The 26,535-nt window shown below is 36.3% G+C and overlaps 1 protein-coding gene across 2 annotated transcripts in view; it reads left to right on the top strand.

Moving 5' to 3' along the window:
- Positions 1–26,535, top strand: part of LOC141458884 (neurotrimin-like) — a 708,924-nt gene that overhangs the window by 316,949 nt on the left and 365,440 nt on the right. The window lies entirely within an intron of this gene.

Raw genomic sequence — 26,535 nt, 5'->3', positions numbered from 1 at the left:
TAAACAAAATTAGGTACATTCAGGGCCGTCGACAGGATTTTGGGAATATATAGCATTCGTATTCATTTTTTTTTTTTTTTTTTTTTGTGTGTACATGCAGAGGCTCCGGACCCCGGGAAAAAGTCCCCTCTTCCTTGTCTGTAATCTGGCCTGGGCACATTTACGTATATCTTACTTACTTATTCATGAAAAGTTCATCGTTACATAAATAACCTGTTGACCTATTTAGTTCAGTTAGAACAGAAAAACAACACGCCAAATGAAGAAGTCTCAGAAGTCAGAACTTTAATCAAAAATACAATAAAATAAATTAGATTTGTGTGAACAATATCTGGAAAAAAGGACAAAAGGCGTCCTTTCCTAATTTAAGAAAGGACAAAGACAACCAGGTGTTAAAAAAGGACTGTCCTTTCCAAAATAGGGCAGTTGGCAACCCTACATGGAACCCTCAATCTCAACTCAAACGAACGGAACTGAATCACAGATGCAGAATGTGAGATAAACTATTAGACAAAACCTCTAAGCTCATTTTACTTAACAAATGACAAGTATACCACGCCCTACTAGCTCCAAAATGGACTTTATGGACCAATATGGTTATGTAAACTTGTGCAGTGAAATCCAGAGTTGAATCCGTGGTATTAAACCGGGCTAGGATCTGTAGTTCAGTGATGTAAAGTTCAACTTCGTCATAAAAAGAAAATTATTCGTACTGTAAAACCACTAAAATTTTTATTACAGTCATTTTATGGAAGATAATTTTATTAAAAGACCATTTAAATGCAAAAATTAGTACACCGTTATATAGAACTCCAGCTGGACAAACGATTGACTGTACTAAATCACAGATGCAGAATATTTCAGAAACTATTAGAAAAACGCTCCAAACTTACTTTGCAAACAACAAAATGACGACTATTCAACATTCTTATAGCTCCAATATGGACTGATGGACTTGGAACTATACCTAGACTTCCAAACGCACAAACCTCAATCGAATTCAATCCTTGCAATCCAAAATCCCAATACTAAAAGCTCCCTTTTACAACTCAAACTTCACCATCCATACCGACTTAAAAATTTCCTTTGTTTCCGCCAAAACCAAAAACTCCGTTACCTCAAATTTCACTTCAAACTATCTCCTCATTCTATATCCACTTATACCAAGCTCTCTCAACCTCAACTCTTCCCCAAAAACTCTCTTAGACATTTGAGGCAACGCTGGCCGTGCGACCATCTGAATACCTGAAGTCGGCTATGCGGAAAGTCAGTAGCTTTCCTTGACGTCTTAATTGTCTATTTCGTCTATCATCACTGGGTGTTCTTCGTTCAAGTAATCAAGCCCATCAAACCAGTTGGCGCTAAGTCAACGTACTTCATGTATTTACTTACAACGTACTTCTTTACATGTTGTACTATCTGTACTGTTGGAAAATTCTTTACTAAAAAGACAGAGAGGGAAAAATAAGTTCTTTGGATTCAATGGGAGCTCGCAAACGAATTATAGAGTTTAATTTTCTTACGAGTTTCCATTCAGAGACTTAGAATTCACCATTTTCTGAAAGCACCTGTATTTACCCTGAAATCTCAATAACTCAAATACGCTCGTAATACTTCATCTTCCTGAAAGTCAGGGAAAGTGAAAAATCCATTTACTATACTTTTATAATGCACACAAACATACGCGCACGCACCGCACTACATAAGTACGCTCATGATCCTCTTTTCTTCTTCCGCTTTTCCCCATATTTTTTCCTGCTTTTATTCACCTCTAGTTTATAGTTATATTATATATCCTGCATACTTCATCCTGACTTTTCCAGAACTTCCAAGACCTAGAGAATCCTTGGAATCTATTAAACATTTTGCATGTAATGTTTACAGATACTTCTATTTGCTGCTTTAAGAGGAAATTCCTCTACTGCTTAAACAGGATGTTCCTCTACTGCTTCAATTTTTTTTTTCAAATTGAATTTTTCTCTCTCCTAAATCATTTTTTTTATTTTAAGACGCGTCAACATCTGAGGAAATTGGCGTCTGGAGCTTTTTTCAGTCAGTACAACTAATTTCCAGACTGTGTTCTGTTGTTATGAGAAAATCTAAAGCTTCCAATTGGATTCGAAACTAGGATCTCCGCAAGGGAATCCAGCCGCTAACCACTTATCTAATCCCTTCCTTCTCCGAAATAAATAATTTTGTTTTCTTACTTCCGTTATCTCGATAAGTACACAATAACTGTTCAACCAAGCATTCCTTCCCCGCATTCAACCATTCCAATCAGTATTACTAAGCAAGTTCTTTCTTTACCTAATAAGAGAAGTAAAAATTACCATTCCTCGTTTTAAGTAACAAATTTAATCCTCATTAATTACCACTATTAAAAAAATTCATGTCTTCATCTCGAGTAGGGTGTTTCAAAAAATGATGACTTTTAAATTTTGATTGATTGATAGTAAATTAATTTCAAATTGTAACAATAAATGCAAAATATTTCCTAATTTAGACGTTTCAGATACCAAAGTTATTTGTTTTTTAAATTCTGTACGAAACACATAAAAAATGAAGTTATTTTAACGTTAATTAATCGAAATTTTTCAAAAATGTATATTTTTCTTAATATTTTTTTTTTAAATACAGCTTCTTTAATTATTCATAACTTTGAAAATAAAAAGGCTATCAAAATGATTCCAACTGCATTGTCTTTATAGCAAATTATATTTAAATAAACTTAGTACAATTACATGTTTCGCTAATAATGTGAAAAGATACAGAACATTTAATAAGGATTTTTTATATAAAAAAAAAAAAGTAAAACAAAAATCTTATGATCGATGGTAGCGACCTCGAAATATTAATCGATTTCGCTCTATTATGGACGAAACTTTTTGATTTTAAATGAATTTTGATTTTCCGCCCGGCGCCCTTTAAAATTTAAAAGTCATCATTTTTTGAAACACCCTAATGTCGAGCCATCCTAACCCATTCATTCCTGAAGATTCCATACAATGAATCGCAAAGAATCCTCTTAGGTGACTGAATCCCCCGCGATCATCTCTTTTCAACGTCACTTCCAACCCATCCGTCACCTTCTTTGGGGATGTCCTCGTCCCTCATTCTAACCACATGCCCAGCCCACTGACGTCTAGCCAATTTCATGAATATGAATTTAACCACATCTATTTCTTTAAACATTACGTACAGCTCTTGATTCGTCCGAGACCTCCGCTTCCTGTCCCACGCGTACTGGGCCGAAAATTCGCCGCAGTATTTTCCTTTCAAAGACTAGGAGGCCTCTTTCATCTGTTTTTAGATGTGGTCCAGGTTTCAGAGCTGTATGTCAAGACTGGGCGGATCAGGGTCTTGTACAATCGCAGCTTCGTCTGCCTTTTTTTTTATGTAAATGTCTAAATAAAAAATTTAAACCCAAAAAAAGCACAGTGTAAAAAAAATAAAGCACACTTCTAATCTATTGAACCCATGGGTATAATCATGGGTAACATTAGTATAACCTTGGAACTTTCCTATGAGAACTAGAAGCGATTATTAGCGTTTAACATTTCTCTCATATCAGTTTACAATCAACAAATACTGTTACAAGAGAACACGTGTTATTTCCTTGAGACACGTGAGTATCTAGCATGTTTAGCAGCAATCTATCCCCTTACAGTTCTCAATCCCAACCCACTACCAACCAATTATGTTCTATCATCAAGCGTGGGAGGTCAGTTACGCTACACGATAGGACAGAAAGAAACTAAGTTACATAAAAACGGGCGTTTCATCATGAGTAGGTGTTAACCTCTTTTTTACGGTTGTTGTTACTTAAATAAAACAATAATACAGTAACATAAATAATAAATAACTGTAGTAATAATATTTAATCACAAAATATTGTAAGAATACATTAATTATTTTTTACGTTTACAACCGAGTGATAAAAGGTGCAGATAATTATAATAATTGGTTAGAAGTAGGACGCCACGGTGGCCGAGCGGTTAGAGGCGAGACCTAATTAATATGTAATATGTATTGTGGTACTGGGTTCGATTCCCCGGTCTTAGCCCTTGGATTTTATTTAATGGTTAATAAAAGAAATTACAGTAAAGTATGTTTGCTAGTCGCCTCCGTCCACGACACCTAATTGGTAGTTGGACGCAATAAAGCCTGCCTGCAAAAAAATTGGTTGCAAAGAAAATGCAGTTGTGTAAGAATACTGGCGGCCTAGGTTTCAGGCCACCTTATGATACTCTTGATTGTCTCCTTTATTGGTAGTACAGTCTGTACGGAAGAACATTACCCAGTCGCTTGTAGTACACAGCGAAGTTTCCTTGGGTTAGTATGTTAAAATTAATAATAATAATAGTGAAGGGATTAGCTATGCGGTTAGCGTATTGGATTCCCACGCGGAGTCCCAGGTTCGAATCCAGCTGCTGACCTTTCGATTTCTTTCTCCCTAGGAGCTTCTTACAGCTTACTTTCCAAGTACTTGACAGTGTTATTTGTAAAGATAGAACATTGTCCGGAGTTTGGTAGTACACTGAAAAAAGCTCCAGGCGCCAATAACCTTAGATGTTCTTAAATCATTTAGAAAAATAATAATAATAATAATTAAACCTTCAAACACGTAAAAGAATTTACTAAATTTTTTTTCTAAAAAAGTTATTCGAAATCACTACATTTTGTACTGCCTCTGTAAAACTATACTTTCTCAGAAATCTCACAAACTCATCTGAGAGAAGACTAAAGTGAACCATATAAAACTTAGATCTAAAAATTGCATGGCATTTTCGCCTAAAGCGGAGAAACTAAATTAAACCAAACAATTTTCAAATGAGGAGTCGAACCAAATTTTCTCGAGAAATAACATTAATTAATAAAAAAATTCTTTATTTATTTTGAAAACGTTACTAAATAGCCTCGAAAAAATAAATGCTTGAAGATAAAATTATATTAAATATTTATTTTTATTAATAAAAAAAGTAATTATTTAAAAGAGCATAATTAATTCAAAAATTAATATTTAGTTACACTCTTGATTTTGTTAAAAGGTTTTTAATTCGATTTTGAACCGCTGGCTGCGGGTTGCATACGCATGCTCAAACATTTGCAATTAACAATTTTAATAAATAATCTTGGTTATATCTTAAATTTAATAAAACAAAATAAGACTATTTTAGTTAAATTTTTAATTCAATCATTTCTAACATTTCACTTCTACAAAATATTTATAAAACAATCTTTACTCCTTTTGGGACTCAAAAGGTCTGATTTTCTAGAATGTTATTAAAACGTAAAATAAACAAAATTAGTGGCATGTACAGGGCTGAATTTAATTTTCTCTTCAAATATTGCCTTTTCCAGAGGTCCCAAGCTACGGGAATCATGCATTATTGAAAGGCTATTATGAAATATGTATATATCGTACATACTCTGATTCGATCCAAGAGTATACTGACAATACGATCGACTCAGTATTTATTATTGAGTTACAAGGACAGCAGATTCTCGGAAGATTGAGAAAGAACTTTTTGGAGAATATGAATGCTCCCTCTCATACCATATATATGTAATCTTGCTTCTCTCTTTCTTGTTTATATCGCTCTTTAATATAATATTTGTGTGTTTAAGGCGAAATATCTCATTCAATAGCCAAAGAAAGTTCAATTTTCCTGTTCAAACATCGACAAAATGGTTCAATTTCAAAAAGAAATCAAGATTAACAAAATTTCGTTTCATATTTTGCTATAAAATAATAGAATAGGTGTTGATTTAAAGGGAGGTAGAGAGCTTTATTAGTATTTGCACTGATAGAGGACCTACCAAGCAGAAGGGAACAAAACGGGAAGGCCGTTGCCCTAAGTAAACTTAAACACGAGCCTAAGAATCCCTTCCAGTTAAGTAAACTTGTGCAGTGAAATCCAGAGTTGAATCCGTGGTATTAAACCAGGCTAGGATCTGTAGTTCAGTGATGTAAAGTTCAACTTCGTCATAAAAAGAAAATTATTCGTACTGTAAAACCACTAAAATTTTTATTACAGTCATTTTATGGAAGATAATTTTATGAAAAGACTATTTTTTTTTTTTTTTTATTTGTTTATTTATTTTGCAACTGTATGCAGTACAATAAGCAAAAGTGATGAGTGAAAAGGGATGGCACAAATACACATGCACGCATATGCATATCCATACATATACGCGCACATGCATGTGCGCCAAGGGCGTGAATGGAGTGAACGACGACCATCCAGTGATGGAAGCCGTTAGTTCGCCAGATTGGCAAGCTTACACAGCAACCATCCTAGGAGGTCGGCGTTGTGTTGAGATGGTCGCGTGGCCACCGCCGCTTTAGTCTGTGATGTGGATTTGAGTGTTGTAGTGGACATGTTGTGGATCAGAGGGTTGTAATGACTATTTAGATTTGAGTGGAGTTTTGTGTATCCAGATTGGGGCTATTTCCGGAGACGAGAGGAATATTTAGATCAGAGTGTATTGTGTGATTGGAGACGTAGAAGGAAGCATTAATTATGGTTCTTAGAATTTTTGATTGTAAGGTCTGAAGTCGGTTGATGTTCGATTTTTTGGCACTTCCGTAAAGTTGTATTCCGTACGTCCATATTGGGGCAAGTATAGCGGTATATAGTGATCGTTTGTTTGTCAGGGTCAGTTTTGAACGTTTGTCGAGTAGTCTTTTCAACATTTTATACCTCAGATTGAGGTCAGTTCGTTTGAGTCTCGTGTGAGGGTTCCATGTTAGTCGTTTGTCAAGATGTAGTCCGAGATACCGTACTTGGTTAGTAATTGGTATAGATGTATTGTGGAAGGAGAGAGGAGGGAGAATTTTCTTGTTTAAGGTGAATACTATGTATTTAGACTTACATTCGTTCACTTTGATTCTCCACTTTTGCAGCCAAGGCTCGAGAAGATTTAGGTGTGATTGGAATGCACGGCTTGCTATTACAGGATCTAGATGAGGAGAAAGAATTGCAGTGTCGTCGGCGAAAGTGAAAGTAATTGTAGTCGGGTGAGTTGGTAAGTCGGCAGTATAGAGAATATAAAGGAAGGGGGCTAGAATGCTTCCTTGAGGAACTCCAGCGAGTATTGGAAGGATATGAGAAGAAGAAGAACCTTGTTTGACTTGGAAGAAACGGTCGGAGAGATAAGATTTAAGAATGAGGTAAAAGGTAGAAGGCAGTAGGCGTTTGAGTTTATAAAGCAGTCCCGTGTGCCATACCCTGTCAAATGCCTGAGATATGTCAAGGAAGACACCCGGGCAGTACTGCTTTAATTCAAGGGAAGTAGCGATTACATCCACCACTCGATGTGCTTGGAGAACAGTCGAGTGGCAACTCCGAAAACCGAACTGATGGTCAGGAATGATATTTAAAGGGACTATTTCAGTTTGGAGAAGGAGTAGTAGAAGTTTTTCGAGGACTTTCCCCAAGATGGGTAGAAGGCTGATGGGTCGGTAAGAGCTTGGGATATGAGAAGGTTTATTTGGTTTAGGGATCATTGTTACAGAAGAGAATTTATAGAGAATAGGAAAGTAAGTGGTTCGAAGTACAGCATTATAAAGAGTAGTAAGAAATACTTTGCTTTCTTGGAGAGTTGTATAAGGATGTTAGCAGTAATCAGATCATAGCCCGGACTTTTCTTTTTGGGAAGACAGTTGATTATGTCCATGATGTCTTTAGGAGTGAATGGCTTAGGAGGAGGTGAAAGTTGTAGAGGGATGTCCAGTTCTTTGAGAATATTTCCAGTATGTTGTAAGTCTTGTACGTCGTGATGAGGAGTGAAGACTGAAGAAAGATGTTCGGCAAAGTACTGGGCTCTCTCTTCGTCGGATTTAGCCCAAGAATTGTCCGGGCGTCTTAGTGGGTGAGAAGTTTTTCTATATTTAAGAATTCTTTTGGTTGCTGTCCACAGGGAGTTGTCTTCAGTTGTGAGTGATTGCGTATAAACAGAGAATTGGTCGTTAAAGTAGTCCCTTAGCTTTGTTGTCAGTTCTCTAGTGAGTTGGTTAAACAGTCTTTTGTGAGAGGGATATCTGGTGCGATGCCAAAGAGCTCTTGCGCGACGTTTGCGCGTTATCAATTCTCTCAAGTGTAGAGGTAGATTTAGAGGTAATTGTGCAGTTCTGTTGGGTGAAGTCCGTTGAGTAGAGTGCCAAATACTTTGCTGAATAGCGGCAGTCAAGTATGCCACGTTATCGTCTAGTTGTTGAGGAGTTTTTAAGGACACATTTAAGTTCAGTTTTTCGTCAAGAGTTTCTCGAAATAAGTCCCAGTCAACAGTTCCGTTTATTAGGGTTTGTCGTGGAAGAGCTTGTTTTGGGTGAATGTCAAGGGTTAGAATGACGGGGCTATGATCTGACGACAAGTCATTTAATGTGTGTATATCAGTGTGTAAAGAGGTAATATTAGAAGAGATAAAGAAGTCAAGAAGGTCAGGTCTTTTGCGAGGAGAAGTTGGCCAGTAAGTCGGTTGAGAAGGAGATAAGGAAATGTAACTATTTTGATTGAGGATAGTCCTAAGAGTTCGACCTCTCGGATTCGCCACCCGGCTGCCCCAACTCGGATGCTTAGCGTTGTAATCGCCACCACATATGAAACGAGACCCAAGAGAAGAGAGAAAGGATGAGAAATCGTTTTGATGGATATTGTGGTTAGGAGGACAGTAAACAGCTGCAAAAGTGTAGGAGAAGGGCTCTGTCAGTAAAGAGACTACTGTAGATTGTAGGAAAGGTGTAGCGTTGTAGGGAATTAAGAAATGTTGTAAAGAAGTTCGAATAAGTATTGCAGTTCCTCCGTGTCCAGTTCCGTCGGGGTGATTAGTCTTGTAAGTCGTGTAACCTGGAATGAAAAATCTTGATCTGTCAGTGAAGTGCGTCTCAGTTATAAGGGCGATGTCAATACGTTTGTCTCGTAGTAATATTTCTAGTTCATGTCGGCGGTTAGTCAGTCCATTAGAATTCCAGAGGATGATGGTGAGAGAGTGTTGAGAAAGAGCCATTAAGGAGATTGGTTAGGAAGGAGTCTGGAAACGACAGTTGTAAGGAGAGATATCAGAGGTGTGATGAGGGATTTGAAGTCTGTTAAGAAGCTTGTGAGAAGTGTATTGATGTCTCCTGTGGATGAGGTCGTGGGCATTTGAGAAATAAAAAGACTATTTAAATGCAAAAATTAGTACTCCGTTATATAGAACTCCAGCTGGACAAACGATTGACATGGAACTAGACTAAATCACAGATGCAGAATGTTAAAGAAACTATTAGAAAAACGCTCTAAATTCACTTTGCAAAACAAACAACTATTCAACACTCTGCTAGCTCCAATATGGACTTATGGATTTAAACTATACCTGGACTTCCAAACGCACAAACCTTAACCGCATTCAATCCTTACAATCCAAAATCCTAAGTAGCAAAGAAATTGCTCCCTTTTACAACTCAAACTTCACCATTCATATCGACTTAACCAAATTCCTTTGTTTCCGCCAAAACCAAAAAACTTCGTTACCTGAAATTTCATTTCAAACTATCTCCTCATTCAAATCCACTTATCCAAGCTCTATGAACCTTAACTCTTCTCAAAAACCCTCCTAGATATCTGAATACCTTGATGGTTATCCAGAGAGGTAGTAGCAGTTCCTAACGTTTTAAGATCTCATCAGCAGCCTTACTGTTCTCTAAATCAAGCCAGGTATGTGCTACTGGCGCTAACCCAAATGTAAAATTCTTAAATTAAAAGAAATCATTTGTAACTCTAACGCCATCTTTTAACTCCCCATCATCTCGGGTAGCTACAAAATCTTTTAAACTTCTGGTCACATATTAAATATCCTTGCCCTTGTAAGTCTACAGAACGATAGAATCCTACCAAACGAAGTACAAAGAATTTGACCATCATCTAACGGTTCCATTATTCTTTCCAACCTTCGAAAATCCATTATTTTACTAAAATATTTTCTTAGATAAAGAAAATTAAATAATTCCTTAAAGTAACTTACAACTTTAATACGCATGTTCAATTACAGTTCATACTTCCCGGTGAAATTGTTTTAAACTCTCTATCTTATGGGTACACCCAATAAGATATGTATAATCAAATGTTTTAAAACTGTACAAAATACTACAGTGTCAGTCGACTAAAGTACAATGAAAGGCTAAAGTTCATTGGCTAAATGACAAGGAAATTAGGTCAACAAAGTGCCGCATGTAGAGGTTGCCGACTTTCTCTACTTTAAACTAATCAGACTTCACCTAAGATACTTAATAACTAGTGTAACTTGATCATATAAAGTAGTAGGATATACTGGCACTAACACAGGCCCTGTTACGCGCACTTAAATTGCATATATGTATGTCTCTTTAACTTCTAAAGGTAACCAAACCTGACTACATTAACTTATATCAATAGTTGTATATGAAATTAAACCTTCTTCATCGCTTTGATTGCATTAAACTGATTTAAATACGTAATTTAGATTAGCTTCACTCGGCAAGATTTATCTCCTTGGAGATAGATAAAGGTCGTGCGTATTTCTTTCATCTTCCCTTATATGCGATATGTGTTATAAAGAGAATACCTAATTCTACAAGAGGCTTTCTACGTCGAACCTTTATTAGAAATAAATAAACGAAAATTTCGTAGAATTATGTATTAAGAACAACGCATCTTAGAGTGTCATTAACTTATAAGAGAAACTGCCGATGGATTTCGGTACTTAGAATGTACTAGTAAGTTTTAACATAGAAAAAAATGGAATATCGTTTCTCCTGGTTTGAAATCCTTCTGCAGAATCTGAACCTCATCTATGAGGTTCTCCTCATACCTACCTGGCAGAGATCATATATCTTAAGTGCAGTGCAATGTTCTTCTATATATTCATTGCACAAATCTAATATCTCCTCTTTTTGAAATATCTTAAATTTAATTGCCCAAGACTTAGTTAAGTCTATAGCTTTTTATATTTACAATAAATTTCCTAAATTATTAAGAATAACAGTATTAATAGGGAAGGGATTAGCTATGCGGTTAGCGTATTGGATTCCCACGCGGAGGTCCCAGGTTCGAATCCAGCTGCTGACCCTTAGATTTTCTCCTCCTAGGAGAATCTTACAGCTCACTGTCCGGTGATGGTCAGTGTTGTCTGTAACGAGAGAACACGGTCCGGAGGCTGGCAGTGCACTCCGGGCGCCAATAACCTGAGATGTTGACGCGCCTTAAATCATTAAAAAATATAACAGCATTTAACCATAAAAAATTTTGTAGCCATTGAATAATAAATAACTTATTTCAGAAGCCATTCTGATTAACTCAGTGCTCTAATGTAAATTGTTGCAATGATTCAACTCAAATTCAGTAGCAAGCGCTGAATGATAACGATAAATTTATTTTAATTTATATTGTAAACGGAATTTAAAAAAAAAAAAAATGTACATTATTTCATCGCATTTCTCCACAATCGTATAGTGAACGGCTCATAAATATAAATAAAGTAAGGTGATTTAAGAAGAATGGATGAAAAAAAGAATTCCGAATCCAGTTTTTCAACTGGAATGCTGAAAAAGGCAAAGAGCTAAGCCTAGGATAAAGAAGAATCTGAGGTCATGGAAATGGATTGCTTGAAGAACGTGCCTTGAATGGGAAATATTTGGAAAGACGTAATGCAATGGATTTTTGGTTGGGTGTCCATTAACGTGGAAGAAACGAAAATTATTAGCTGGTTCCATTTTTTTAATCTACACCAAGTTTCAAACGTTTTCTCGTTTGTCCGTCCAGGTTTGTCCGTCTATATCGGGGATATGCGTACAAAAATGCACTCTCACCTGAATGTTCAGGAGTGCAATGTATTGTACGATTTTGGCCGAATGCTGAAATAAATTTAGCATAATCGCATTAAACTTGCACAAGGCAAAATTGCTTGACAACAAACTGGCTTAAATTGTGTTATTTTTCAAGAAATGTGAACGTATATTTTAATTTTCGTGACGCAATAAGATCCTTTGACTTTTCTTTAAGAGTACGCGATGTATGTACCATTTCTCCTACCCTGGACTGTGGACACTGGTTTTTAGCTCTAAATAACCATTAATAAATTAGGTACTTTTGGTACCAATTATTCTTCTGGTTAAATGACGAAAATACAAATACAATCCGAACTTTGTGGGCCCCAAATAGTGAACATGTTGTTAAAAGAACAGAAATGTGATAATTTAGACTTATGCTAAATTTCAGTTAACCTCAATTACAAAGACCAAATTCCTCTGGTACCAATAAATTTATTATTTATGCCGACATTAGACAGAATTTATACTAGCTTGTGTATTTGTCTTTGCTACTGTCAACCACAGCTGACTAAATTTCTACTGACATCTGGTATAGTGCGTTCCAACAAAATAAACACTATCTGGTAGAATAATGTTATGTTCATCCTTCATTACAAACAGGTATACCGGAAATGGTAACCTTTAAATGAGGTTGTTTTCCTGTTGAATAGATCTATTGAAGTTGTCAGTATTCAACGGGTTGTATGTTAATATTATGTTATCACGAAAATATGATAATTAATTATATAACATAGTTTCTATAAGCTGTTTCGATTTATGAAATTATGCTGAGCGATTTTAAATAGAATTTGACATCCAGGACTACCAAATTAAAGCAATTCTTCCTTATTCTTGTTACCGAATCTTCCACTTCTACCTGATAGATTGTTATTTCAGAATTAGGTGCGGCATTGATAAGCAAATGGTTCAGATGTTCAATGAAAACATCCAGAAACCTGATTAGTTTCAAAGCAGATGTTACTGCAATATTATTTGCATATCCAGATCCTGTTTCTAGCGTCTTTAATGCATCCAACCTTGAGCCCATCTCCTTACAGTGTAAAACATGGAAATTAAGATTGAAGGAAAACAAGTGCCAACAGAATATTTTCACATTTACCTGTCCTTTGCACATTAACGTCAGAGGAATATTGACCATTCTACTCAAATACTCTAACCGCGGACTGTATCTACTCAGCCGATTTGCAGGAACCCACACATACGAGGCTGAAAAAGACAAAAAATTGTTGCACAGACATTATCGATGAACAGCTACAATGGATATTTTGGGGATGTTGATTAACCAAATTCATGTACAAAACCCAACTTATTTAATTATTAACCCAACTAAGTCTAAATACATAGTCTTCACACTCAAACGTCAAACTCCACCACCTGCCTTCTTACATCATACACCTATCCCACCAGCCGACCATGTGCGGTACCTTGGAATGTACCTAGACAAGAGACTTACCTGGAACCCCCATACGTGACTTAAACGTACCGTACTAAACAAACGATACAAACTTCTAGCCAGACTACTCGTCAAACGCTCAAAACTCTCACTACAGAACAAACGACCACTCTATACAGCTCTTCTCACACCAATATGGACTTACGGACTCGAACAGCTAAAAAATCCAACATCAATAGACTGCAAACACTCTAATCCAAAATACTCTGCCGCATAGTAGACGCTCCATTCTATGTTAGCAACCACACAATACATACAGATCTCCAAATTCCACTCATCTCCGAACTTGCCAAAATCCGATATAAAAATGTTCATCAAAAACTCTCATTTCATCCCAACCCTTTAGTTGCAAACTTGTCTTCAACTACGCTAACCTCCAAGCCTCGAAGACGGCTGAGGCGCCGTTGGCCCAGTGACCAACTAGGTGACTAATGGAGGCCATCACTGGATGACCGTCATTCACGTCTGCCACGTTATTTATATACATTGTAACCGAAAAATAGTCGTAGATCCTACCGTAATTCAGTGGAACAGAGTGCTGACAATTGGTCTGAACCATCTGCCTGGATACCATCACTCACAAAATTACAAGAACTTAGGACCTTAGTGGAGAAAAACTTAATAATTTCTAATAAAAAACAGTCTCGTTTTTATAATACTCGAAGACGAAACGTTACGTTCCAAGTAGGCGATCAAGTTCTACGGAAAAGTCATCATCTATCGTCAGCTGGGCACAAGTTTTCAGCTAAACTAGCACCCAAGTTCGATGGTCCATTCCTCGTGTCAAGGAAGGTATCAACCAATGTCTATGAGCTACAGACAGAGGAAGGAAGGGCGCTAGGAGCATGCCATGTCACCCAATTGAAACCTTACAAGGGAGATCCTCCCGAAGATGTCTTGCACCAGCCAACTGCAGAGGCAAATCCAGTTTTCCAAACTCCAGACCCGGACGGGTAACTGCATCAACGGCTCGACAGGTCTACGCCTCCAAAGAAGAGGGGGTGTAACCGAAAAATAGTCGTAGGTGGCAGGAGCTGCTACATAAAATAAATTTGAACTTTGGACTGCAAGACCATGCGCTGTTTACAGCCAAGATTCCAAAAAGAAATAATAAAAAAATTCATTCTCTACCGTGCGTTCGGCCTGGCCAGTGCCTGCTTATGTTATCTGTCGTCTGTGAGTTCTATATTTTTATTATTATTTTGTATCTAGCATAAATTTTCCTATTTGTATGAATTTTTCCTTAAGTAAAGGTATTTTGATGTTGGTTCTAAGCGCGAGAGAATTTTATTTTACTCCCTATCGCCCCAGGTGATTGTCTCCAGGACCCTCCCTCCTCTCACCAGTGAGCTATCCTACCAGAGGCACCTTTAAGGGTATTTTTCTAATTGAGGCTGGTTAGGGATATCGTATCTGATAGCTTCGGCTATCTGGCGCCCGCAAGGATACCGCCCCTGACCGGTCACAACATTCATCTCATTTACTTATTGTACCCTGTAGTTACAGGGGTAAATTTCAATAAAAAGGATAAATAAATAAAAATAAAAAAAAATGTACAAAACACTTTTGAACCCAATGAAGACTTTTAATGGAGCCAAACTATGAGAATCTGCAAAACTATTCAACCAGTTTTCTGACGGTTAATTGAAGAATTCAACTGTCCATAAGATTTATCTTAATTTTTAGTGTAACGTGTTTAAGTCTTTTATCGAGTTTACGTGTTTCCAAAACTTATTAATCTAGAAAATGGTTACTTGTTTTGGTAACCAGATTGCTACTTAGTGTTTTCAATCTTAATACTAACAGCGTACAGTTACTTTCTGCTTCGTACAAAATCCATAAAAAAGTGCCTCAGTTTGAAAATTAAATATTATGGTAAGTCCATTATTTGTTTTGTTAATTTAGAAGTAATTATTCATCAAATTGCTATTTATTTTAAGCGAAATGTGAAGTTGGAAGTGAATTGGCACTTAGAACTTAATGACATAGATTAAAAAGAAAACACGAACCCTTTTTAGGAATAAAGAGGATTTATATTTTATTTTTTATTTATTTTTTTTTACAAAAAAAAAAAGAAGTTTTGTTTACAAAGCAGTGAAAGGTCGTTAGTTTTAATTAAAAGTACGTTAAAAATTTTTCTCTTATCCTAAAAATCGTAATATGGCTGTGTATATTTTTTATTTCTTTCGTTTTTAATTAATCTCAGAGGAGTTCTCTCCCACTACCTTTTTTTCCCTTTTTTTAAACTCAGCTTGGATTTTGTTTTTTTACGTTGCTTGTTTTTTCTATTAAAGCGCTGCATTATTTGGTGGCGAGCGGATTGCTTTGCAAGCTTTACTATGGAGAGACCATAATCGCTAACCTAATCTAGTGAACCTAGTACAAACCCATGGGAGATGTATATTTGTGCCACAAGTGGGTTATTTGTGTTTTCTTACTGTTCATTCATATAAAACCAGTAGCGTATCGTGGTTATTTTATTTGGAAGGTTATAACTAGGTTATTCTATAACATTGTAACGAAGTTGACCTGGGCATAGAAGAAAGGCCTAGATTGTTCTAGGGGTTGAGCGATCAAAGTCAGGAACAGGCCGCCACTGCATAAACAAAAGGGCGGTATCTACCTGTGGCAGAGAAGAAAGGCCTAAATTGTTCTAGAAGTTAAGCGACCAAAGTCGGTATCAGGCCACCACTGTGTAGACAAAAGGGCCGGTCTCTACCTGAACTAGAAAGGAGAGGGCTAGATTGTTCAAGGAGTTAGTGACCTGTGTAAAAGCCAGCTAAGAGAAAGGCCTCAGTTGGGGTGGTGGCATATGCGTTTTCCCAGCCCGTGATTGACAGGTAGGAGCGAGACAGAGAGTAGGAGGAGGGCGGCCCCCAGCTGAGGTGGTGGCAGTATATTTTCTCCAGCCAATGAACATCAGGAGGGCGTGGAAACTTATGCTCAGAGAGTTGGAGGAGGGCAGTCCCAGTTGGAGGGAGGCACGCAGTTAAAAGGAGGCAGACACAGCTGGAGAAGTCAGTTCTTAACGAGTTCTTAATGAGTTGTTAATCAGTTTTAATCAGTTAGTTTTGAGTGAGTCTTGGAGAGACATTAGTTTGGAGAGACACTTTGGAAGTGACAGTTTGAGAGAGTCAGTGTTGCGGAGTGCTTCAGAGATAGCTAGTCAGGCGGTTAGTCAGTTAGTGAGTAGAGCTTTGTTTGTGTAGCAGTGACTAGTGCAATTCGGTGCAGTGCGGACCAGTGGTCAGTCGGGGAACAGTTTTGTGGCGTTACGTAGTGAGTAAGTAACAGTAAACTGTTGTGACTGTTGTAAATGGTGACTGTAATGAATAGCGTTAGTTGCTAGTAAAGGTTAATGTTAGTAAAGGTGAATAAATCAGGTTATTACTTACAAATTTAGCGAGTTTTATTATTTAATCAAACCCACATAATATTAAAATAACTAGTGGCAGGCACTAGTTGTGTAAGTAAAGTACTTTCTTAGTAAAAGGACAAGAAAAACTTTACAATATTATATTAATATAACTTTTCCTAATGAACTTTTACTAATTCATCGTAGTTGTAAAACAAGGATTGTGAGAAAATGTTTGGAAAAAGAAAAGAAAAAAAACTATCGCTACGAACTACGAATACAGGGTAACCATGGTTACAGGCTCCACCCACTTTTTTTTTTAACGGCGGGAAATTTCGAAAAAATAAAAAACACGTATTTAATCATTTTTAGTCTAGTTTATTTTCAGTGATTGACCCATTTTTTTAAACCCTTGTATCTCGAGATACAGCATCCAACTTTGGGTTTTTTAAAATGGAACATTATATTTTTTTTGCATATTTTTATAGTATTTGAGCTCCTAAAAAAACAAAAAAAAAATAATTTTTGAAATCGGTTAGGTTTTTCAAAAGTTATGGTAATTTAAAATATGAAAAACAAATTTCAGTTTACTGTCAAAATTACGTTATTTTTTTAAAAGAATCTGTTCAAACTGGGCACAACCAGCGGATAGGCAAGCCAAAACTCTGGACTCCCACGCTTTGCTTGTAGCAGCACTTATGGTGGCGAAGTCAAGATCTAGGCAGGCTAGAGTTATTCGACGTTCAGGTTGTTTTTTCTACAAAAGTTTGGTGTGTAGTTTTAGGAAATCAACTAATCGGCCCATACTTTTACAGAGAGAACTTAACTGGTGAAAGGTATCTAACATTTTTTAAGAGACATTTTGCCAGTTCTGCTTGAAGATGTTCTTCTACAACGTAGAGGCTAGATATGTATTTTCAACAAGATGGTTGCCCGGTACATAATGCGAGAGTTGTTGGAGGTTCCTGGACAGAAATTTCCATGAAAAGTGCTTAGGGACTCATTGACCCATCCAATGGCCACCTAGATCTCTGGACTTAACCCCAATGGACTATTTTTTGTGGGGATATCTAAAAAAATAAAGTGTACAGTAACCTTAATCCCGTGGCTTCAGTCGATGATCTGGAATGTCGAATAACTCTAGTTCTTGCCTAGATCTTGACTTCGCCACCATAAGTGCTGCTACAAACAAAGCGTGGGAGTCCAGAGTTTTGGCTTGCCTATTCGTTGATTGTGCCCAGTTTGAATATCTGATTTGAAAGTCATTATACTCGAGGCATCCAGTAATGAAGTGATCTTCAGATCCCTAAATTACAAATGGGAACGCTTCACAATCCTAATTCTAGGTCAATTCTAGCATTTAGGACCTTACTTTAATGATATATTCGCAGGATTTGAAAGTAAATATATAATTCCTGTTTAAAATTAAAGGAGAGAACCGTATAATGCTTTTGAGAAGCACTATTATCAGCTTTTATGGAAAAAATTAGCAATCTTTGTGGTGAGATAGATTTTCGAAAGCACCTAGAAGGAAAGCAGAATATTTCCATCAAGCTTAGGTCAATTTAGATTCCAATATTGTTCTTATTTAAAAGATTCAACAATTCACTGTACCATCTCAGGCGTCCAGTAATGAAGAATTATGGGATTATACTAGAATTGTGGAATTATATAGAATAATTAGCGTTTTGGGCGCTAACTTTGCCCAACATGAGGAATCGAGCCGTTGGCATACCCTCGGCATACAAGAGCACAGCACGTAGAGCGATATCTTGGGTTTGAGACTAGATGGTTCCACATAGATTTCTTTTCTTACAGTTAGCTCATTCACCGAATGTGGAAACCAGCAGTGAACTGAAAAATTCCTTGGGTTCCTCTAATTTCAAAAATTCACTGCCTTTACAATATTTACATTAAAAAAAAAACATCATGTCCAAAATTAGAACCTTTACAATCCGGCTTTTCAGGAGACTGTTTTCATTTTTAACGTTTAACCGTTTACTTAAACATTAATATACAATTCAAGACTGGCTCTAAATGAAGGGAGTAAACTATGACAGATCAAGCACTTTTTTCGGAAAGAAGAACGCTTTAAATTCTCAATTTGCTCGTAATACTTCCAGCAATACACCTAATCTGTGTAGAAACGTAAATTTAAAGCACCAAACCTTGCACAGAAAAAACCCAAATCATTTCTAACATACCATAATAGACTCCCAGAACTATTTAATGCGAATTTGTCCGATATTTGATTTCTATTTAAATTTTAATCCATTCTAGCGAGTTATTAATTTTATTTTTTAGATCCATCACTTTAGCTTTAAGCAATTTTAAAGTTGCTGCTTAATTTTGAATATATATTTTGTAGTTGATAGATTATTCAATACATAATTGTAATCTTCTAGTTTAGGAAATTGAATATAACTGTGGAAGTGATGTAAAATATATATTTGTGCGCCACATGATAATATATCAGATGTGCGTTTGGTTGGTGAATAATGAAGTTAACTCACTTGTAAGGGGCTTGTACATTTAAATGAATTATTACAAGTGATTTATATTATAATTACCTTAGTTTATGTAGACTGCGGATATAACATATACCTCAACAGAGCGAACTAACCTCAGCGTAAACCGTCTTAACAACTAGCTAACATATTATTCTGTTTACTAAATTCTAGATCTAAAATATTCATTTCACAATTATTAATTGATTAATAAATATACAACGTCCACTGTAAGAAGAATAAATTCTGGTTGAAATTTGAATTTTAGATTAAAATGCACATACTTGTTTTGTGATATCTTCATACTTTTATTGAATAGCCAACTAACGGTGCCTCTTTTCGCGATATATTTGGCAAATTGTGTGCGTAAAAATTACTAACGATTCCATCAGTCTTTGTACGCACATCTACTCGCGAGTTCATCGAGATCCAATATTTTAATTTCATTTTTAGATGGATTCGCCGCGATTTCAGCTTATGGTTAACATATAAAAAAAAAAGATGCTGATGGAAGTCCGTCCAAGATGGCTTTTGACATTCATGCCGCTCACTTGCATCCTGCGAATCCTAGAATATCCTAAGTACTATTGAGGCATCCCTATATAATTATGCTTGTCTGAACTTAAGTAGAATATACAGGAGTTATCCATTTGGACAAAGACTAACGATTTCATCAGTCTTTGTACGCACATCTACTCGCGAGTTCATCGAGATCCAATATTTTAATTTCATTTTTAGATGGATTCGCCGCGATTTCAGCTTATGGTTAACATATAAAAAAAAAAGATGCTGATGGAAGTCCGTCCAAGATGGCTTTTGACATTCATGCCGCTCACTTGCATCCTGCGAATCCTAGAATATCCTAAGTACTATTGAGGCATCCCTATATAATTATGCTTGTCTGAACTTAAGTAGAGTATACAGGAGTTATCCATTTGGCCAAAGACTTCTCGGCGCAAACGTCCATTTTGCCCCAGTCCAAAATAGTGGAACATAACAGAGACGATAAGCGCCGATTCAGGTCAGATTGCAGGGTCCTTAATTTAAGGCGTTCACAATATTAATCACAGATGAGATATGAGATGGAAGTAATTAATTTAGTTGACGTTGCAGATTATTCATTTGTAAATATGCAGGGTGAACCAGTAAGTATGGTCCATAGGCCTACTGTGTGTAGTTCATCTAAAGTGGAGTTCAATGACGTAGTTATTGGCCAACTTCATATTTTCCCCTGTTCTTGAGTGACGTCATTTTAATTTTTTTTCTAAAATCATTAATTTTTTGCAATAAAAAATGTTATTACTCAGAAAGTTTTAGTCCGAATTCTATTCTGATGACACAGTTAGAAAGACAGATAAATTTTCTAAAAATTGATACCATTTCGAAGCATAAGTTATTCTCCAAACAGCCTCAATATTCCTCCTGGATACTGGAAAAATAAAAGTAATCGAAATTTTTGAAGAAAACTCATTAGGCCCCTTATGTGATCGTTATCCGACTGGCACTTTTTATAAAAGTTTCCTTGCCTAATTGGCTTTCAAACGGTATATCATTTTCCAGGATTCCTTTTATCTTCGTATGAGAAATTACGTTTGTTTTGGCAAGAAAACGTGTTCACGAGCACACTCAACAGTGTTAGTTTATCAAGTTGTCGAAACGTTGGCAAAAAGACGAGTTGTTTTATTTGACCGATTCCTCGCCAATTTTGAATCCTAAGTTTAAATTATAAGAGAATAGATCAACACAAAGGGTAACTTACTGGCCCTTAGATTTTCTTTTCCTTTTTGCCGGAAGTCTGGAAGTGACTGTCCGGAGTCACCTGTAAAGTGAGCTGGCACTTTTTATAAAAGTTTCCTTGCCTAATGCGCTTTCAAACGGTATATCATTTTCCAGGATTCCTTTTATCTTCGTATGAGAAATTACGTTTGTTTTGGCAAGAAAACGTGTTCACGAGCACACTCAACAGTGTTAGTTTATCAAGTTGTCGAAACGTTGGCAAAAAGACGAGTTGTTTTATTTGACCGATTCCTCGCCAATTTTGAATCCTAAGTTTAAATTATAAGAGAATAGATCAACACAAAAGGTAACTTACTGGCCCTTAGATTTTCTTTTCCTTTTTGCCGGAAGTCTGGAAGTGACTGTCCGGAGTCACCTGTAAAGTGAGAACATTGTCTGGAAGCCGGTAAATAATGCCAGGCGCCAATGACCTTTAGATTTTGACAAGCCTTTAAATACAAAAATAAAAAGAAAATGAAATAATAAATTATTCTAAAACAATATTGTGCCATATGAATTCAGGTGATAACTGTATAAATTATTTTCCTTTTAACGAATAAAAAATGTATTGAATTTTCCCACATTTCAGTTTCTGTTAGCAAAACAGAAATGTTTAAATTTAGCAGAATTGGTGAACAATCTTTTCAATAATTCTGTACGGATTGTGGAAGCGAAAATGTTCCCTTTAGATAAACATTCGCTCCTGCTATATACTCTTACAGTCTCGGCTTATTCAACGTTACCAGATTGACAGGTTCAACACAACCTTTTCAACTTATTGCTTTCTAGTTCTTTTTTTTTTTTTTGTACGTGGTTATTTCAGTCGGCGGCCATTCTCCAGTGTTAATCCGTAAAAAAAAACCCCTGCAACATTCACTCTGCAAAACACATAATGAAATATTGGTGAATATAAAGGTGACGCAGTTGTTGCATTCGCTCGGCAGAGAGTGGAATGCCGGGTGCAGACAAAACCTGAGCGGTTTACTTGTCATTTAAATTGAAATAAAAAACACAAATAAAGTAAAAAATATATATCAGCCCATTGATGACAACATTTTGCATAGAACTTATTTTTTGCCACCAAATAAAATAATTCAATTTTTATTTATATCCACTTTACAAAAATATAAAATATTCATGTTTCTTAATTAATTTTTTCTCAGTTTAAAATTGATTAAAAGTATTAGTATTAGTGCCTATCCAGGACTCCATTCTCATCGCTTCACTATTAATAAATACACGTATATTGGCTCAACACCATCACGAAATGAAAATTTAAAAAACTGGGCAATACAGTTACAACTTCTGTCTATTCGAATAAATAATTTTTATTACCATTTTTTATGGCATTGGCTTTCGCCATACAGCCAGCATCGTCTAGGTGCTTATCACTAGAATTTCACTCACTCTCCATTCTTACCTACAAATACATTCGCTTCACACATTCATCCCTCTACTATATCCAACTATTTACATAAACTACAGCTAATGGATGGATCAGTACTTTACGAGGGTCGTTTGAAAAGTCCGTGCAAAGTCAGAGAGATAGCATCACTGGCGCGTATCGAAGTTATGTTTAGTTAGTAGCATCTCTTGGAAGAATACACACCAAGTTTCAGCCAGATCGGTCTATTTCTTTGTGTTTGGCATTCGTTTGAATCGAGGAAGTCGAGTGATTTTCAAAAAAATGGACGAAAAAGAATTTCGTGTGTTGATTAAACACTACTTTATGAAATGGCAAAACGCCTCAGGAGACTAAAGAGAAGCTTGATAAACATTATGGTGACTCTGCACCTTCGATTAGAACAGTTTATAAGTGGTTTCAAAATTTTCGGAGAGGCCATATGGGCACAAGTGACGCTGAACGTTCTGGACGTCCTGTTGAGGTTACTACTCCAGAAATCATTGATAAAATAATCCATGATATGGTGATGGATGACAGAAGAGTGAAGGTGCGTGAGATTGCTAGTGCTGTGGGCATCTCGAATGAACGGGTACATAATTTTTTTGCATCAACATTTGGACATGACAAAGCTATCCGCAAGATGGGTGCCACGATTGCTCACGCTTGACTAAAAACGAAATCGTGTGAAGTGTTGCAAGGACGGTTTGCAGCTGTTCCAGAAGAATCCGCAGGACTTTAAGCGTCGTTTCGTCACTGTGGATGAAACATGGATACATCACTACACTCCTGAGACCAAAGAACAATCTAAACAATGGGTTACCAAGGGGGAATCTGCGCCAAAAAAAGGCGAAGACCGTTCCTTCGGCCGGTAAGATTATGGCGACTGTCTTTTGGGATTCGCAAGGAATAATCCTCATCGACTATCTGGAAAAGGGTAAAACTATTACAGGTGCATATTATTCATCGTTATTGGACCGTTTGAAAACCGAGCTGCAAGAAAAACGCCCACGATTGGCCCACAAAAAAGTCCTTTTCCATCACGACAACGCACCAGCTCACACCTCAGCAGTTGTGGTCGCAAAATCAATGGAAATAGGGTTCCAACTCGTTTCACATCCCCCCTATTCTCCAGACTTGGCTCCCTCGGACTACTATTTGTTCCCCAATATGAAGAAATGGCTGGCGGGAAAAAGATTTTATTCAAACGAGGAGGTGATTGCAGAAACGAATGGCTATTTTTCAGACTTGGACAAATCCTATTATTCGGAAGGGATCAACAAACTAGAGCAGCGTTGGACGAAGTGTATAAGCCTAAAAGGAGACTATGTTGAAAAATAAAAAAGGTTTACCCCAAAAAATTAAGTAGTTTTTATTTTTGCACGGACTTTTCAAACGACCCTCGTATATTCCTGCCATCCTTATAGCTTAACCGAAATTAAAATCACCTGATCCTTCTCTAATCATTTTCTTCCATTCATTCTAATCGGCTATAACTTTTAAATACATTCATATTTCTTTGCTAGGCTCTGCTACAGATTTAAGCACACAGATGTTGGTGGAGAATATTATGTCTTCTTAGAGAAATGGTGCATCTAAATACCTGTCAAACATTCGTTTCCTTTCTACTACATAACGTGGACCTATCATTATATATGTTTGAAATCCTCCTCCTCATTGCAATCTTTTTGTTGATCCTGTGAAGATACGGTTCCACACACAGCGTGGTTCGCTCTCAGCCTGCTTATTGTCGTAACAACCCATTTATTAGTGACAGTTTCCTTAAACCATGGTTGTCTAGGTAACTGATCTGCCATAGTTTTATAGAATCTCCCTTATAATTTTTTTATTTGCTTATTTTGCAAGTGTAATAAATGTGCAACACGCAAAAATAGATGAGTGATAAAGAAATTGTGCAAATGCATGTACTCCCATGCAATATGTGGATGGTTACTTCGATGCATTTTCCTAAGAGAAGTAATTTCATAAAATAGTAGCCTCACTTTTCTTGTGTAATTCACCCATCTAATTAAATAGTAGCCTCACTTTTCTTGTGTAATTCACCCATCTAATTAGGTCTGACAACTTTTGGTCCAAATTGTGAAAAGATCTAGATAAACGACAGCTTGCCTATTCCTCACGAATTTACTCAACGATTCTCTCAACTATTCCTCACGATTAGGTGATAAAGTATCCAAAATTTCGTGAAAGATATGATAAATAAACACAAAGATGCTCTCCGGAATAACGAAAAACTATTATGTACTATTTATAACAATAACTGCCTGAATTTAATATGTATAGAGTAAAGTAATGCCTATTTTTTCAGGCGGGCTTAACGTCCAACTACCAATTAGGTGTCGTGGACGGAGGCGACTAACAAACATACTTTACTGTACATTTCTTTTATTAACCATTAAATAAAATCCAAGGGCAAAGACCGGGGAATCGAACCCAGTATACCACAATACATATTAGCTTTACAGGTCTCGCCTCTAACCACTCGGCTACCGTGGCGCCCTACTTCTAACCAATTATTATAATTATCTACACCATTTAGCACTCGGTTGTAAATGTAAAAAATAATTAATGTATTCTTACAATATTTTGCTAACGTGGCACCTTAATTTGTATTATACATAGAGGAAGTGGTGGTAATATGGAACCCTTCTTTGTTTTTGACTTACCTATGCTAGACATTCCAAAAAATTGTATTGCTTTCTCTGGTAATTATTAGCTTTATATATTAGTCTTGCACTATTGTCTTCAAATTTACTCTCCTCCAACCACCAGATGAGCAACCTTCAATTCTATGGAAAAAGTGAAAGTGGTGCCTCTGACTTGAGGTGCGGGTAATATGGAACACCTTAGTATTTTCATTGCAAGTCGCCGTAGAGTGGGTTTAGGTACAATTGATATTTTTGCAGCTTTTTTTAGCCCCATTTTAGAATCTTCTTATTTTTTCCACAGAAATATAAGTTATTTGCTTGTAATGCTTGCAGTATGGAACAGGCTTCCATATTACCAGCACCCATGGGGTCCCATATTACCATACATCCTTTTGAACCAATATATAGTGCGGATAACTACCACTATTTTGATAACTAAATGCGAAAAGACTGCAGAGTAAAAGAAAATGCAATAGCTTTCAATCTAAAAATGAATGTAGCCACTTTTACATTTCTCTCTGTTGATTTTCTTTTGGACTGCAACAATAGAGACAACACCTCTTACAAAGAAGGTTAAATGCAAAAGGTAATAAAATGGCTATCCCAACACTAAATAATTCAAAGGGAAAAAAGCATTTAGACAAATAAAAGGGCTATGCAGCGAAGGGTTAAGTTATACGTACACTTTATAAACATTTATAAAACAAATTCTATTCTTTTTTTGCTGTTTCTATTTTCTAATGTGATAACAGATGTTCTATCTTCCACTATGTGTAACCTTCAAGCAATAACATTTATGCCTTAAAGAGGACAATAACTTTTGAGCTCACATCTCCAGATAAACTCATTTACAGACATTACATATCTACAGACTATATTCTAAGCACAAAATACTGATACACTGTATTCCAGTCATTCTCAAAGCAAATTCCATGACTGTATATATTTTGTCGGGATTTCGAAAGTTTTGGCTACATTTTAATTAATATTCTACTAACAGACTTCCAACAAATTAATTTTAATTCATAGCATGCTATCCATTTATAATTTTATCGTATATTCTTCTAGAATAAGGCTTCTTTATTCGGTCCAAATCAACAGTTTCATGTACGCCTGTTACAGAGTGTCTTGAATAAACAATGCAACATCGCTAGTCACAGAATGCAAAAGACAAATTCTGTATTCATTTAATATGTAAGTAAATTAGGTTCCACGAATACTCGTTTAGTTTTTCACTCAAAGATAATCAAAAGAAAATTTATGAAGTTTTAATAAAACTTCTCTTTTAGTATCCGATCTCCTCCTAATCAAATCGACGTTAGCAATGAGATTGCGATGTCCCAAATTATCAACAGCTTTATGACTGCAAACATTCAAATGAGGCCTCATTCTCAAAAAAGTGGTACAAACGAGAAACTCTAGCATGAAGTCTAAGGCCGATAAACAGCAGGTGTACTATGAAACGTTCTAGAAATCAATGACCATACTGGACGCGTTTGCATCGATTTACAACGCGTTTCAGCTT

This window comes from Rhodnius prolixus, unplaced genomic scaffold, assembly GCF_049639745.1.
Source record: "Rhodnius prolixus isolate KJV_2025 unplaced genomic scaffold, Rpr scaffold_5, whole genome shotgun sequence".
In the NCBI taxonomy this organism is placed as follows: domain Eukaryota; kingdom Metazoa; phylum Arthropoda; class Insecta; order Hemiptera; family Reduviidae; genus Rhodnius; species Rhodnius prolixus.
Note: the sequence above shows the minus strand (reverse complement) of the source record. Positions and strands in the feature narration are given on the sequence as shown.